The 17,122-nt window shown below is 47.3% G+C and overlaps 1 long non-coding RNA gene across 1 annotated transcript in view; it reads right to left on the bottom strand.

Annotated features, from left to right (window-relative positions):
- LOC146830423 (uncharacterized) overlaps positions 1-16,435 on the bottom strand; it is a 93,515-nt gene extending 77,080 nt beyond the window's left edge. Inside the window, exon 1 of the long non-coding RNA XR_014961424.1 lies at positions 16,289-16,435. This is a non-coding gene — a long non-coding RNA (uncharacterized LOC146830423). The remainder of the gene's footprint in view (positions 1-16,288) is intronic.
- Between the last annotated feature and the right edge of the window lie 687 nt (positions 16,436-17,122).

The following is a 17,122-nucleotide window of genomic DNA, read 5'->3' as shown; positions in this document are numbered from 1 at the left end:
TCAGGTCGCTAAGGATCTTAAAAATGCATTTCGTAGGGTTATTGCTAGATGCTATCTGATTGGTGATGAAGGCGGCTCGAGCTAACTGTATAGGTTTATGGTAACTTTTGATGGCATCCTGATACTGTTTTTTCGCTGAGGAGCAGTAATTCTTCCTCCAGGCTCGTTCGCGTTGTTTACAGACAGTCCGCATAGTGGCAAGGGAATCCGTGTACCATGGGTTAGAGCCAGAGTCACGGCCCTTAGACCATTTAGCAGGAATAAGAGAGTCTAGTGTCACATATATCCACTCACAGATAGCGTTATAGGCTTGTTCTGGGTCGATGTCAAGGGTAAGAGGACAGGAAGTCAAAAGGGCTAGCAGATCATCCAGCTTAAGTTTGTGCCAGCTACGTTTGAGAGTGGCCCTGGACGAGGCCATATCCGAAGTAAATCCATAAGTATGTGGAAGACAGAGGTGTTACCGAATTGCATAATTACAGTGATCCTGAATATAGTAAAGTGTGATAGTTGTTTTGGAAATAAATATAATTTGTCATGCTATTTTTTTTTTAGTATAAATCATGTAATTTTTAGTTTTCTTCTGGGTGTACTTGGGCATAGAGTGGTTTAACCCGAAGATGATATGCTTTATGCATTCGTATTTCGACATTTAAGGTTTCACATACTGTTGTAGCATAGAACAAGTGCCCATTGGTTTATGTGCCTCGTTTATTTTCGTGGTTCTTTGTTTGCTGTCAGAGAATTCAAACAGCTTTCTTTTTCTGGGTAGTAAACGTCTTGTTTTTTTTAATAGAAATGAGTGGTTTTGGCTATCACTTTTATGCACATTGGTTGATTCTAGAGTCGATTGTGCACGTTGAAGTTTCTTATCTCGTACTGTACTGCATGCGCCATGACGTGTATGTCCTTTTACACATCTCAGAATTCTATCTTCAGTCTTCTCGAGTTGGTCATTTCATTCTGTGCCATACAATGTTCCAAGTTTTGTGTTGTTTACATCGCGCATGACTGGCTGAAAAGATGCCCTCAGGATCCCCCCTTGGCATCGCGCCTGTTAGGGTTGCAACGAGGGTTCACTCAGGATTTTACGTACCTCAGGGTGAGAGGTCGGTGCTGGTTTCTTGGTTGATGGTATTGTGTGACTGGAGTGTTCTGAGTGAAAGTGTACATGTACATGGGAACTCTCTATGTCTGAGAGGGCTCAACTGTGTAAAGTGTGGTACTCTCAATATAGGGACTGAGCGCAGCTGAGCTCTGGACTTACTAGTGAGCGTTACATGTGTGTGACCCAATGCATGTATAGTTGCCTAGTTACATGGGTCCATACGTGATGTGGTCCTGTTTTTATAACAGAATAAATATGACAACACGTCCCAGAATTCAAAGCATAGACCTGGACTGCAGCAGCGCATCACACATGGACCTGGGAAACTCGTCGGAGCCGTAGAATGTCTCCACTGAGTATGGTCCGGTTTGCAAGATCACAACATGTCAGCGGGGCTTGTCTTCCCTTACTGGGCTTTCTCACAGCTGCCACGTTTCCCAGCTCCATGCATGATTAATTAGTCCAGGCCCATTTTTCTTAGAATTTTGGGACCTGTAGTACTGGTATTTATAATAGGTTAAATAAGATTGCAAGTCCCAAAATGTTAATAAAAAACTCGGGCTTGCCTAACTAGTCATCAGGGCCAGACTGGCCGTAGCGGGCACCGGGCAATCCCCCGGTGAGCTGCAAGGGTGGGGGCTAGTTTTGGGCCCCTGCGGGGCCGTTTTTGTTACAGGGCCATAGCTGCAAAAACGGCCCTGTAACAAAATCGGACGAAAACCGGCCCTGGCAAAGAGCTCTGCCGCACCCCCAACCCTCCGGGGGTAGGGCGGCCGAGCACTTTGTCAGGGCCAGTTTCGGTTCCCAGTCCGGCCCTGCTAGTCATGCATGGAACCGGGACACGTGGCAGCTATACTTTCTGTTTACAGAGGTCAGGTGCAGACCTGGACTAAGCCTCACAATCAGGGACGAACTGGCCGTAGTGGGCACCGGGCTTTTCCCCGGTGGGCCGCTAGGGTGGGGGCCGATTTTGGGCCTCGGGGCCGTTTTTGTTACAGGGCCGTTTTTGGAGAATAGCTGCAAAATCGGCCCCTGTAAAAAAATCGGCCAAATCCGGCCCTGATAAACAGCTCGGCCGCACCCAGTGGGGCCAGCAGAGCTCTTTGCCAGGGCCAGTTTTGCTCACAATACAGTGGTTGGCTATTCGCCACATGAATGCTTTCGACTGCCATTAGAATGCATCCATTACTATTGATAATGGCATTACACCTAGTCCTACTCCCTCACCTGCCTTCAGCACAAATGAGGCCCCGCCTCCCTCTAGACCTACCCCCAGCCCACAAAAACTCAGCACACCCCCACCTCCACTTGTACGTAAACAAGCCGAGCTAGCACTCAGATGTTCCGCACCGGGAGGGTGGGAGGGTCCTAGAAGGAAGGCAAGGAAGTAGGACTAGGAGTAATGCCATTATCAATAGTAATGGATGCATTACCTCCCGTCCCTCCCTCGCCTTCCTTCAGCACAAATGAGGACATTGCAAGCAAAAGAAAACAGAGACGGACAACTTAGTGATAAAGAACGTGCCCCAAACACAGCAGATCAACATCCATAGTCCTTCATAGAGGACAAGACCCTGTGGCCCAAAACATTATCCAAACGTTCCCGACAAGCAATCTTATAGTGACGGACAAACGTAGAAGGTGAAGACCAGGTCGCAGCCCAACAGATCTCCACCACAGAGGTACCCTGCAACTCAGCAACCGTAGCAGCCATACTGCGAGTAGAACGGCCCTGAACCCCAACCAGAGGATCCACCCCATGAAGCTTGTAAGCCAGCAAGACCGTAGACCGAATCCAACACCTCAACGTAGCCGTGGAAGGCTTCATAACCTTCTTAGAAGGACCAAAGGCAACAAACAAAGCGTACCCCTTCCGGAAAAACTCCATAACCTGCAGGTACCACAGCAATGCCCGCCGCACATCCAGACAGTGCAAACAAGATTCCTCAGCCGAGGAAGGATCAGGACAGATTTCAGGCAAAATCACCTCCTGACTGAGATGAAATGCAGAATTGAACTTTGGGACAAAGGAAGGGACTGGCACCAAAACCACGCGATCCGAAAAGATCTTGCAGAAAGGGTACTTACAAGAAAAAAGCCCCCAACTCACCCAAGCGCTGCGCCGAGTTAATGGCCACCAAAAAACAAGTTTTAAAAGTCAAGAGTTTTAACTCAAGACCCTCAAGGGGCTCAAAGGGAGGACTGGACAGGACATACAAAATCAGCTGCAAATTCCAAGAAGGAAAAGAACGGGCAGGGCGAGGAAACAAAATCAACAGACTCTGAAAAAAAAAAGGCATCCGGCCCCCATCATCCCTCAAATGATGCCAGGAGCCACAAAATCCCTGAATGGCCACCACTGCACCCGCAGAGGATCCACCGACAACCCCAGCTGAGACTCATCCTGAAGGAACTGCATTACCACAAAGAGGTCAGCCACCGTGGGATCAACCTCCTTCTCACGCACACCAGGCCGAAAGGGCCCTTCAATGTCTAGCATAGGACAGAAGAGTGGAGGACCTACGAGAAGCCTGCAAAGTAACAGCCAAATGGTCAGGAACCCCCAAAACAGCTAAGCCCTGCAGCTCAACTGCCAGGCTGTCGAGTGTAATCTCTTCAAGGAGCTCAGGGGGAAGGTCCGGAAACACCAAAGGAGACGAAACCACTGGAAGGACCCACTCCTGGTCACAACACAACCAGGCCAGGAGAGGAAACCAATTCGCCTGAGGCCAAAGGGGCCCAATCAACACTACCTGAGCATGGTCCCTCCGAACTGGAACCAGAAAGGCTTGGAGCAGTGGAAAGGGGGGGAAAATATACAGAAGACCCCCGAGGCCAAGGAGAGGTCAATCCGTCAACTCCCAGAGCCCTGGGAAACCTGCCCAGTGAATAAAACAGGCCCATCTTGTCATTTTCCGGATTCGCAAAGAGGTCCACCACAGGGAGGCCTCACCGACTCACCAACTGGTCGAACACACTGGGAAGGAGGGAAAAATCCTTCGAAAAGGGAATGTCCCTGCTCAAGCGATCAGCCCGTATATTCTCCACCACCCGAATGTAGAGAGCAGTTAGACCCAGACATGTGCACACAGAAAAATTTTGCTGGCCACCAAGTTCAAGGACCTGGACCTGGTCCCCCCTGTCTGTAGACATAGGACTTCACCACCAGATTGTCTGTCTGAACCAACAGCAAATGGCCCGCAGAGAGTCTAGTAAGTGAACCATGGCCAGCCAAATCGCCCGCAACTCCCGCCAGTTCGAAGACCTCTGGGAGCCCTGCAGGGACAAGCACCCCTGAACCTGGTCCCACCCCAGCCAAGCACCCCACCTGGACTGGCTAGCATCCGAAGTCACCACAAGCGGAGCCGGAGGAGCCAAGGATACCCCGGCCAGAAGATGACGCCGGCAGAGCCACCAGGAGAGCTCCTCCCAGATCTGGACAGTCATTGGCAGCGAAGACAACAGACTCTGAGACCCCGGAGCCCAACTCAACAGGATCCAGTTGGCCAGGCAAAGAAGATGAAAATGAGCCCTGGGAACCAGAAACACCACAGAAGCCAAATGCCCCTGCAGCCTCAGCCACTCCAATACCGGAGAAGCCTCCCGGGACATCAATGCCAGAACCTGCGACTGAAGAGACCAGGCGCCGGTCGGACAGAGTAACATAGCCGAGCAAAGTCTGAAATCGAGCCCCAGTGAACACCATGTCTCGAGAGGAGGCCATAGAAGGTGTTCCCCAGTTCACCAAAAGCCGTGTCCATGAAGATCCTCCAAAGCCCTCCTGACCTGAGCGAGCAAAAGAGATTCCTCGGCAGCATGTAGTAAGAGGTCGTTCAAATAAGGATGATTGAAAACCCTTCTGCACGAAGGAGAGCCATGAGGGGCGCCAGGACCTTCCTGAAGACCGTGGGTGAGGACAATATTTACAGATGGCAGTGGTGGTTTAATTGGTAGCACATCTATTCTCTTTGTGCATTTAATCTATATATCCAAGTATTGGTGCCCCTCAAGTTTCCGCTAACTGCACCCCACTACCTAAGGTGCAAAAACACTGAAGCCCATTCGGACCCAGTGCGAACGTAAAATGGATATGTCAACCTCGGCACTCTAGTACAATTATAGTATCAATTCATATAGCTGTTTAGCACAAATGAGTTCAAAGTATCAGCAGGACATTGATTCAGTTCTTGCTGTATCAATTTAATATATATATATATATATATCACCAAATTTTAAATCCCAAGTTTCAAATTTAAAACACAGTATCTATGTGGTTAGGAATAGACAGCTTCATGTGACAATCCTCCTCTTTAAGCGTTGAACCGGCATCCGACACGGGTTTCGTTTCTTAGAAACTTTTTCAAGGCTTCAGTTATTGTGTTGCATGGGCATTTTATGTGAGAATCGTCTTTCCCTGTTAGGTTCTAGATAAGTTATAGTTCTCTATTGAGACAGACAACCGCATCACGTGTTAAGCGTATTTAATCCACTGATGCAGGCTGCCTGACGAATTTCTGAGAGACGCCGCTGCAAGGCATTCTTAAACACAAAAGGGGCATATCATAGCCCAAAACCTTGCGACGACTTAAACTAGAAAACAATCAGTGGATTAAATACGCTTAACACGTGACGTGGTCGTCTGACTGAATAGAGAACTATAACTTATCTAGAACTTAACAAGAAAAAGACTATTCTCACATCAAAGACTTGGACAATTCTACATAAAATTTGTGTGCTGGCCATGCAACACAATGACTGAAGCCTTGAAAAAGTTTCTAAGAAACGAAACACGTGTCGGCTGCCGGTTCAACGCTTAAAGAGGAGGATTGTCACATGAAGCTGTCTATTCCTAACCATATAGATACTGTGTTTTAAATTTGAAACTTGTGATTTAAAATTTGGTGATATATTTATATTAAATTGATACAGCAAGAACTGAATCAATGTCCTGCTGATACTTTGAACTCATTTGTGCTAAACAACTATATGAATTGATACTATAATTGTACTAGAGTGCTGAGGTTGACATATCCATTTCACCCTGGGTGAGAAGGGAAGAACGCAAAATTGAAAATGGTCATCCCCCACAGTGAACCGCAGGAAAAACTGAGAAGAAGCAGTGACAGGGAAGTGGAGATAGGTGTCCTCTAGATCCACGCAGGCCAAAAACTCGCCTGGCTGAACCAGAAGAATAATCGCCTGAAGGGTCAACATACGAAAGTGAACCGTTCAAACCCAGGAGTTGACCCATTTGAGATCCAGAACGGGCTGAAAACTGCCTGACACCCTCTGCACCAGGAACAGAATGGAATAGGCTCCGGTGCCGATGTCTGCGACTGGATCTCGGCAGATGGCCCGTTTGGCAGAGTCACTCTGCGCAGACCCGAGACAGGCACCGGAGTCAGCCGAACCCCAGTATCCGGAGGAACCTGCCAAAAGTCGATCACGTAACCAAGACCCACAATGCTCAGGATCCTGCCATTTGAAACATCCTGCTGTCACCGTGGAAGAAAATGCCGGAGTCGGCCGCCAACCGGCAGTGAATCGTCCAGACAGTAGTTGTCAGGGACCCTTCTTGGCAGAGCCCTTAGGCATGGAGGCAGCTAGTTTGGGAGACAAACTGGGCTGAAAATGACTCCGCCAGAAGGACTGACAAGACTCACACTTTGGGGATGACCGAGGGGCCCTATTCGAAGGCTTACTAGACGGAGCCGAACCCTCTTTATAGGGCAATGCATGCTTCCGTTCTTTGAAAGCATTAGAGATAATGGCCAGCAAATGGTCCCCAGAAAGAGCCTGGCCATCAAATGGCAACAAAGCCGCCTTTTCCCCAGGATCAGCCATCTGGTGCCGGAGCCAAAGGGAACGACGCGCCGCCACCAAGGCCCCAGTGGACATCGCAGTAGGTTTAACAACGTCAGATGAAATGTCAGCCAACAGCTTAGCCTGCTGTTCCATTGCGGGCAGAAGGTCAGAGCACTCTGAGCCGTCCTGCACAGCTGCCGCCAATTTCTCGAAAACCTGCGTCAAAGACTGCAGAATAAGCAGAGAAAAGGATAGCCCTCAGCGCCAAGTTCAAAGCAGCAAAAGCCTTCTTAAGGCCAGAGTCCACCTTTTTATCCGTAGCATCAGTTGGGGTACAATCCTCAGGCTGAATAGCCATTTTGCCAATCACTGTGGCCAGGATAGAGTCCAATTTCACATTGTGAGGCAAGGAGTCCTCCCCCTCCAAATGGTAAAGCTTCTAGAAGATGCGAGGGACATGCACCCTGTCCACCTCACGCCATTCCCTGAGCACCATCTCTTTCACCGGGCCCTGAAAGGGCATGCCCAATTGAGAGGGTTTAGTGTACTGCGGAAAAAGAGTCCCACAGGCCTCGCCCAGCTGGAACAGAGGGAACCCCAAATTGTCCCGTGCATGAGCCAGAACGTCCCACATCTCCTCTCTGGAGACATACTTGCCGCCATAGGAGGTAGAAGGACCCTCACCACCCGACAGGGATAAATCGCCTACAGGATCCAATGTACGAGGACGAGATGGACCAGAAGGCACTGGACGAGCCTGCAGAGCTCTAGTCACAGCAACCTCGCACCTCCTCCTTAGACATGAGAGGCACGTCACCCCACTGTAAGGCCCTGGCCTCTAGGGTGCTTCGGTGGAACTTGGGAACCATCGGTAGAAGAAGAGGAAGAAGAAGACACCAGGTTGTTCCTCTTGAACGACCTCTTGCGACCCATGTTTGTAGAAGAATGGAGAAGCCACCCTCCAGCACCCTCCTATAAGGGCGAGAACCAATTCAGTTGACAACCAATAAACATCTGCCAGGAAAACTGTTGTATATTGATTCTTCTTGTAATATGGGTGACAGTGGTCGTTAGCCCTTCCTTAGTGTTCTTACCTCCTTAGCCTCCCAGAATACCTGTGAGTGTTCTAACTTGTACCAGAGTGTTCTACTCTTGTCAGTTGATGGTCTGGTCAGCTGGCCAGGTGTGTTGCTCTGCTGTAAGCTAATAAACCTAACTTGTAACTGCTAAGAAGTGTCCTGCTACCTACCTACCATCCACAACAAAAACAACACCAAAACCGGAAAAAAAACACCAAGTGCCAAAAAGACATAAAAAACCAGGCTCAAACCTGTCCTGCCAGGTCTCCTCGATGTGTGCAGGCATGGGCGTATAGGCTACCTCGCTACACTGACCTGGAAACACAGCCCCAGCCGCAGGAGGACCGCCACACACCGTCACGGCTTCCTGAGCAACCTCTTCACCCCTGACCATGAGGGAAACGAGGAGAGGAAGCAATGCCGGGAGAACGCTTCCGAGGGCCCCGCCATCGCAGAGAACCAGACCGAAGACTCCCCGGCACCGCCACAGGGAGGAACGCCAAAGGTAAGTCTCACCTAGGGAGACAAAAAAAGAACAGGTGGAGGTGGTGGCGGTGGAGTTTTTATGGGCTGGGGGTAGGTCTGGAGGGAGGCGGGCCTCATTTGTCCTGAAAGAAGGTGAGGGAGAGACAGGAGGTAATGGGTTTAGAGTGGCCATCTCCCTCTATGTCAGTGACACTGTTTCCAGTCCTGGGTTTCTCACTTCCAGTAATTTTTATCAGGTGTGTTAATACGAGTTGGTCAACTGATGTAAACTACGACTACAATTCCCATAAAGCATCAGGTTGTCACAGAAAATGCCCAGGACTGTAAACAGCATTTTTAGTGCTATGCGGTGAGGTGGACACGCTAAATGGCCTGTTAGCGTTTTTGTGCAAAAACTAGACTTTCACCCAAATGCAACCAATCGCCCGATCTGTTTCTGGCGCTAAATATTATAGCAATGAAAAGGCAGGATCACTTTAAATCTGAGTTTCTCATTTCTCCAGCTGTCAACAAGCAAGATGAACTTTTCTTTTTGGAATTTCTTGTTGGGTTTAAAAAAAGGGTTGTCTGCCAACAAACTTGACTTGGGCAATAGCAGAGGGTGAAATGTTCTGTACGTGAGCCTGACAGCGTGTGGGTGATATGGCGAGAGGGGTCATGGGAGCTCAGGCGCAGACTTCTGGGAGTGTAGGAGACGAAACAAGAGGGAGGAAGGGAAAGGAGCCCCACGGGAGGTGGTATGCGAAGAAAAGTGAGAGAGGCCTTATGGGAGCGTATGGGCAAGAGAGAAAAGTAGGCAGAGACAGCATGAGGTAAAGATACTGAAATAAAAAGGTAGGGTTGACGTTGACTGGTGGCTCCATATAATCAGGGAAACTTTCAGACAGTCTTAGTTTTTTCTTGGAATACCACTAAGCATGCTGGTATCTGTAGTCTCACTGGTTCCTTTAAGTAGGAGCACATTAGTTCAGCCCTCTCAAGTAACAGGCCCATCCATGTGTAACTCCTGCTGTCCCAGCTACTATTTTGCATCCTGGGACTTCTAGCTCTACTTTTATAACAGGCTAAGAGGGACTACAAATCCCAGAATGCAAATAGAAAACATGGACTGGATGCGTTACTTACTCATGGACCTGAGAAACAGAAGCATTCTGCCCACATTCCTGGTGATAGTGGCTCAGAAATCAGGGCTGAATGAAAACCACGCTCTAACTGTGTCGGAAAGCTCTGAGAGGTGTATGCATGGGTAGCGCTTCCAGTGCAGGTTTCTTCTTTCCAATCTGGCACTTTTAGTCCTCCATTTATAATGAGTTCTACAGGACTCCAAGTCCCAGAATACAATGTAAAAGCTTAACTGAATGAGCTACTCCTGTAACCCAGCAACTCGAGAGCACTGCAAAGACCAACCACTTGGGAGAAAGATGGTGGGCTTACATGGTGTCTTTTCTGAGAGTGTATTGGGAAACGCTATCAAGCAACTCCATGTGAAGGAGGTATCTTGTTCCCAGTTCATTTAGCACACTGATGCATTCTGGGACTTGTAGGCTTGAATTTGTTCAATTCAACTTGATTATCACACCAGAAAACAATGCTTTGCGGAAGGAAGAATTATACAAAAAAGGAATGGGTGGAATGTTTGAATTAATCTCAGCCACTGGTAAGTACTCAAGGCCGCATCCCAGTCCATCTTCATTTTGCACTCCGTGCGCCTCAGTTTGGACCACAACCATATGCAAATCAGTCTTGACCCTGCTCCAATATGGAATAATCCAGGCTGAACAGCCCGGCCAGGTCCTTCTTCAACCCAAGACCAGTTTTGCCCTAATTGGGGCTCTTCAGTCAGGTGAAAGGAAAGCATCTTTCCCCAAGCCCTATACCCAATGCTTTCTTTGTGTTTACTCTCTCGTAGGGTTTGCTTCGGATATTGTGTTTTATTCTCAGTGGCCTCTGCAGGGACAGTTGTACAGAAGAAGTCTTTGCACCATCCCAGAGTGACATTTTCCAGGGACAGAACCCTGCTTGTTACTGCATCACAGGACCAGGTCTAGAATCTGGAAGCTCCCTGTATGGAGAGGAGCAGGTCCCTGACCAGAAAAATCCAGTAGCAAGGCCCAGCAGATGGAAGTCCGTAGGGAGGACATCGTAATAGAGCGAACGAGGACACTGAGCCCAGCTACCAGACCTCACCTAAGAATATCTGAGCAGCAAGAGGACCGGGAACCTGCAGAGAGCATTACTAGGACTGACTGCTAGTGAGGTGAACCCTCGTCATCCGGGGCCAGGGCGCTCACCCCGATACCGATTCAACCATCCTTTCACCCATCAATTCAATTATAAACTTATTGCATGATTAATTAAAACTATTACAAAACAACCACCATTTTGCTAATCTGCAGAAAATAACGAGGAGTTAATCGCACAGAGAGACTGTCAAATTTGCTCCCTAATGAATATATTTCTGAACATGGGGGGGACAAAAATATTTAATCCTGCACTCCATGCTAAGTGACCTCTGCCTGTGCTGCTACGCTGCATGCAACAAAACAAGGATGGGTCTTGGCTCCAATCAGTAAGGCTGAGCCCTTATAACCAAACCAAACAACAAGGCCAGTACTGACACTCAATTAGTTATTATTTAGACACTCCATAGAAATGAGTCTATGACAGCCTCAAATACTAGATAGACTCTTCAATTTATTCTTTATAGAAAAAAAAAAGAATTTTAAAATAAATTGAAGAGTCTATCTAGTATTTGAGGCTGTCATAGATTCATTTCTATGGAGTGTCTAAATAATAACTACTTGAGTATCGGTACTGGCCTTGTTGTTTGGTTTGGCTACGCTGCGTGGGCATCGAGTTGGGGTGGCACAACGCTGGTCCGTAACAAACTGCTCGAAACATTATGGATACACGACGAACATGATGGTCTCCCCCACCCCTTGGTCGCTGTTTGGAATATTTCTTGATATGTATCGCTGTGCTTGTAATTCCGCATGAGTTGCTTAGTCACTCCAAGGTGTGTCGCAACACTGTATTATGTGGAATGATTATGCTGGCATAGCTTTGTACATATCACCGCAGCGATTTGATGTTGTGTGCTCCCACTGTGTATGGAATTATGAATGTTTGTCATAAAATCAATAAAGATTTTTTTTTTTAATAGTGACTTCTGCTTCGAATCTGGCTAATGTCATTTGAATACTGAGAGCCATGTCGTGGTCTAAGGGCCACAGACAATGGGCTCACCCAACTTTGTAAGAGTGCTGTATACCATGCGCATACACCTGACCCATCACGGTTTCAGAATCAACATTGTAAGACTTATTCGTTGGACCCTGACGCTAAATCTCAGTTCCCCACTCCCCACTCATGGTCTGGGTCTACTCTGTGTCCCCCACAGCTGGAAATGTGGGCTGAGATTAGTGTGTTTTGATGCACGGGGCATTGTGCCATCCAGGCGTAATGCTGGGAATGTCATGTGACACATTCCTTGGGTTTCCATATTCCCTGTGCATAAGCATACATAGCGTACAATAATGTAATGGAGCCTTATGTGCAAGAATATGTATATATATTTTTTTTCTCATGGGGGGGAGGGTGATCATTTTTCCTGTGGGGGAAGCCCTTTTCCACACTCCTTCAAATCTGGGGGATGATCTGTTACTCTTTCCATCCTGGAAAGTAAATCACTCCAGCCCAGTAAATCTCCCACCATTTCCAGGGTGGGAATGGGTTGGTTTTCAGTTTGAGAGTGCCTATAAACATACAAGTTTGTAGCCATTCACAAACTCAAAAAGGTAACCATGCATTGTTCCAACCACGCCCCCCCCCGCGTGCAATTTACTACTGGAAATTTCTACACACTCAAGGAAGAAAGAGCCACAGTAATAACCCCAATATTAAATAGTTTACTCCTAACAGAATTCCTTTTGGGGGTTCCTGGCTAGCATAATATCAGATTTTGGGGGGCGCTAGAGGGCGCACGGCAAGATGGCCGCACTGTAGTGCAGCTCCGCCGGCTGCCTTCACTATCCTGCTATTATCCTGATCCCTGGATGCCATCCGAGTCCCATTTTGCAAGGTAACACGTCTCACATCCTTGTGCAACGATTCAGCGCCGACTGCCTGCTTTGGGGGTCTCTGTGTACCTCTGCTTGCCGCCTGAACTGATTTCAGGACGCTGGCCCCTAGGCAGCATGGCGGCGATGTGAGTGACAGCGCCGGTGATGGAAGCTTGGAGTGTGCGTTAGATGCGGCCCTGTCCCAGGCTAGATGCTGCACCGATCCCCGCGCATCTGAAGCTGTGAGAGCGGACTGCAATCTGCGGCGATCGCGTCGCTTGTGTGAGCAGCGGACGGTGAGGCACGCGCCGGGCTGGGTGGTGCTTGCTGCCTCTGCTCGCGGCCTGCTCGAGTAAGACAAGATTAACCCCTACCTCCTGGGTAGGGTGACCAACTGGCATGGATGTGAATTCAGGACAGGGAGTGTAAAAATTCAGGACAAAGGGTCAAAATTCAGGACAAAAATTCAGGACGGAGGGTCAAAATTCAGGACAAAAATTTGGGACAAAGGGCAAGTTTTACCGACACTACAAATTAGGTTGTGCATTAGTATGTAAGTAAATAGACAACAAACGTAAGTACAAGTCAAAATAAGTTTATATTAGATATAAAAGTAGTACAGCACATCAAGCAAAATTTGACCACGGAAATAACAGAGTTTTGACACCGGTAATATTAGTTTTGGTGCTAGTGTTGGAAATTATATTTTTTCTCTGAACTAGCACACTTCAGAAGTTCTTTGTTCTTAAGAGCTAATTGGTAGAAATCCGCACACAAATGTTTCATGTTCGCCTGGATCTGCAATTCTGCCGTAACAAGATCCACATCACACCTATTACGTGTGTCAGTCCAGGTGAACTTCAACTGAGAAACACTCTCCTCCCCCCCCCACACACAAAAAAAACACCCCACAAACGTCCATCTTGCCGGCTCCATTAACCTCGCATCTCCTGCTCATTGCGTCACCTCTTGTAGACCAGATTGAATTAAATGGCATGAAATAAATTGAGCGAATGGAAAAACAGACTGCAGCCCCATATTTACATCAAGTCCACAATAAAAAATATTGTGTGATGCTATGCACTGAATTTTGAAGGGAATCACGGCGGTTAAGGTGAGGTCGACAAGCAGCAGAAAGAAAAAACATCCTTAGATATAAGTAAGAAAAGTTCAGGGCAAGACTCAGTACTACGCAAAGGAAGAGCATGCTCTCCCACAAAACATCTTTGAGATCCAAAAACGCAACTTTCTGAAAGTTTAGCAATCCAAAAATAACATCCACTTGTAGTGCACCTAACCACAGGAGTATGTTTGTTGGGTTTAACGCAAATAAATTAAGGCATTCAAGACACAGTGTAACGCAGGGTTGCAAGTGGCATGTTCATATGTAACATTAGTGACCCGCTGCTGAATTATAATATTGAAAACACACACCACTATCCTGGCCTGAACAGTAGCTGTAAACTCATTTACAATTTGTACCAGCCTGCCTGTTTCAGTGACCTCGCCAAATAGGGCATCAAAGAGCTGAAATTGATAATAAATTGAAAGATGTTGTGAAGAGTGGCCCCCCAAAATCCTTAAAATGTGACTTGGATTTGCACAAGGGAGAATATAGTATGACAGCATATGAAAATTAAAATAATCTCAACCGAACGTATTGTAACTCAACCTAAGTAAATAAAAAATACAATTAAACATAAGCAACGTTCAACGTGTCACCTCAACCGAAAATAGCTCCACATACTAAGTGCCTAAAGTAATGCAACTTAGCACTGTAGTGAGCACAATGTAATGAGTTTGATACAGCCATGCTATGCTATATTAAACTCATTACATTGCGCTGACTAGAGTGCTGAGTTGCCTTACTTTAGGCACTCAGTATATGGAGTTATTTTTGGTTGAGGTGACAACTTGTGCATGCTACTATCACGCAACATGATTAGGCCTAAACATAATACTGTGACCGGAGAGTCAGCCGTTTTTAGGCTGATCTGGTCACCGGAGACTGAGGCATAGGAGAATCACAGCATTTGTAAAACTGAAATGTTTTTAAAAACTTAAACGTGGGATAAGAAGTCAGAGGCGGACTTGCCTACAGGGACATTTTTAAGTTTTCACCTTCATTGTGCCAGTATCTTAAAATATTCTGAAATTAATACTGCCTCCTGTATTTATAAAACCTGCCCGAGTTCTGCATACATTGTCTGATCCTGGGCATGTGCAATTTATTTTTGTGTTTTGTGACTTAGTGCAGGTACAAGCAGTGCTTTTTTCCATACTCAGTGCTAACACAGATTGGATAAAACCTCTGTGTTATCAGCCTCTTAGCATTTAAATAATAAGACAAATATGAAGAGGAGGAATTTACTACAAATGTTGAGGGGGGAGCTGGTTCTCGTTCTTTAGGGAGAAGACCTTTTAAGGACACAGCCTATAAAATGGTGTTGTCCTAATCACACATATTACTGCTTTGCAAGTTATGTAATTGAGACCAACCCATTAACATTGTGGCAAGTCATGAGTCCATTTCAACTGCAGGATGGACCTGTTTCTTTTATTCATTTTGTTCCAAACATATATCTTCTCTTAAATATTTATGCCACGAGGGGCACTTTAATCCCTGTCGAAGGGTTGTGTATTTATAAAGTGATCTGCACCTGGGACTTCGCATTTACAACATGCGGCTAAGTGGTGGAGTAGTAAAAATGAGCGGTAATCGGGTTTCCTCTCTTTGTAACCTCTCTGCCGTTTACTGAAGGAAAATTATGTTAAGCTGCAATGTAATTACTGTTGACATGCACTCATATCTAAAAAAAAATTAAAAATGTGAGACCTATTGCATTGCAAATGCTTGTTTCTAAAATTCTAAATAGTGACTGGACAAGCAGAAATGTGCAAGTGTCGCACCCCTGAGTGAGACCTGCTGCACCTAGAGGCACATGACTCTTTAGGACTGTTGGGCGGTGTCACAAGAGTCGCTCTCATTTGCTGGATAGGATGCTGTGGGTTAAACGTAATTTGCTTGTGGAATGTGCCAGAGCGACTGGCCTGGAAGAAGGGGCAATTTATGATGGTTGTTGGCATGTTGGCCTCCGGAGTACCGAAAACAACAAACTTTGACAAAACCATAGTTATTTTCCAGGCACATCTGCTCCTGTTAAGCTGAAAAGTACCACAATAGCACTTTGTGTCCATCCCGCTAGGTGAGCAGCCCTGCCCTCGGTGCTGCTCTCCACCCAGATCCCTTCTTCGGAGCCCTTTGTTGGCCGAGTTGGATGCAAACAAAAGAAAAGTGTTATATGAGAAGAGGGATTGTTCAGACAAATGTGGAAATGTTTTGGAAGTCGGTGCTCGATCACTGCGTCATGACAGAGAGCTGCCAGGAGGGCGTGGACCACAGACTGAGAGACGACTGAATATATTTTTGCCCCCATGCCATTTAGTTTTTTTTCCTACAGATAAATGATGCACAAAGAAGGAAGTGACTTCACGAGGATGTTCTGACTCCATGATGTTAACCGGACAGCTCTCTGCCCTTTGTCCACCTATGTTGAACTCATGTGACAAGAAATGATAGTTTCAAAGCTAGAAAACTTATAAATATACAACTACTAGAAATTAATGTGGATGGCTGTGTGCCATGATTGATTAAAGTAACAAGTTGGAGGCATCTTTGTTTGACTTGGGGATATTCACTTGAAACACATTTTATAGAACATGTATTTCAAACAAGTGTTTGAACTTACTGATCACCAAATCGGAATGAGGTGGTGTTTGCTGGGTAACGGCGGGTCCGTGGTAGATTGGTGATTCCGATCCGGGTCTTCCTCCTCTGGCAGGCTGGCAGTAGCAGCACACAACTAGGCCAACGCCAGGCCTACGCGCACACATGAGCCTACAGGTAAGGGGTCGAGTTCAGAAATACCGTGGCTGGGTACGCTAAAGCTGTTCTCATTGAGAACACTCCTGCAGTGTACCAGGGAGCTCTAGGATTGGCTGATGGCTTCAAGCCAATCCTAGATCGCTTGTTTGTTCTCCACGGCAAAGATTGGAGAAACGGTTGGCGATAGAAAGGCACATGATTGACTGTCACCCAACAGCAGGTAAAATTACGGACAAATGGCGTCCGTTAAAGAAACCTTCACGGACAACGGACAGAAGGCCGAAATTACGGACTGTCCGTGAAATTTACGGACGGTTGGTCACCCTACTCCTGGGACTGGTGAGCGGCGCGGCTGACTGGGCCTGTCTGCTGGCGTGTAGCGGTGCTTGGCGCCTTACCGGACTTCTCTGTTGAAGACTGCGGGCCGTATTGCCAGTGCGGTGGCTGCTGGAATGGATACGCTGCGGGCCGGGATGCCTCGCCTGTCGGCTGGAGGGGCACACGCGCCACGGCTCCCGAGCATCAGATGGGACTCCCGCTGGCTCGGTCTTTCTTACGCTGACCGTGAGATCTGTCAACGCAAGTGGGGGTGTGAATTTCAAGCCGCATGAGACCTGGCTTGTCCACCGTGAGTACCTGGGCCCTGTGAGTGTGAACTGTGCTGCGGGCGGGCCTTTTCCCCACTGCTGCTGTTCGG

The sequence above is a fragment of the Triturus cristatus genome, chromosome 5_1, assembly GCF_964204655.1.
Source record: "Triturus cristatus chromosome 5_1, aTriCri1.1, whole genome shotgun sequence".
NCBI lineage: Eukaryota > Metazoa > Chordata > Amphibia > Caudata > Salamandridae > Triturus > Triturus cristatus.
The sequence above is the reverse complement of the archived record's forward strand: the minus strand, read 5'-3'. Positions and strand labels throughout refer to the sequence as shown.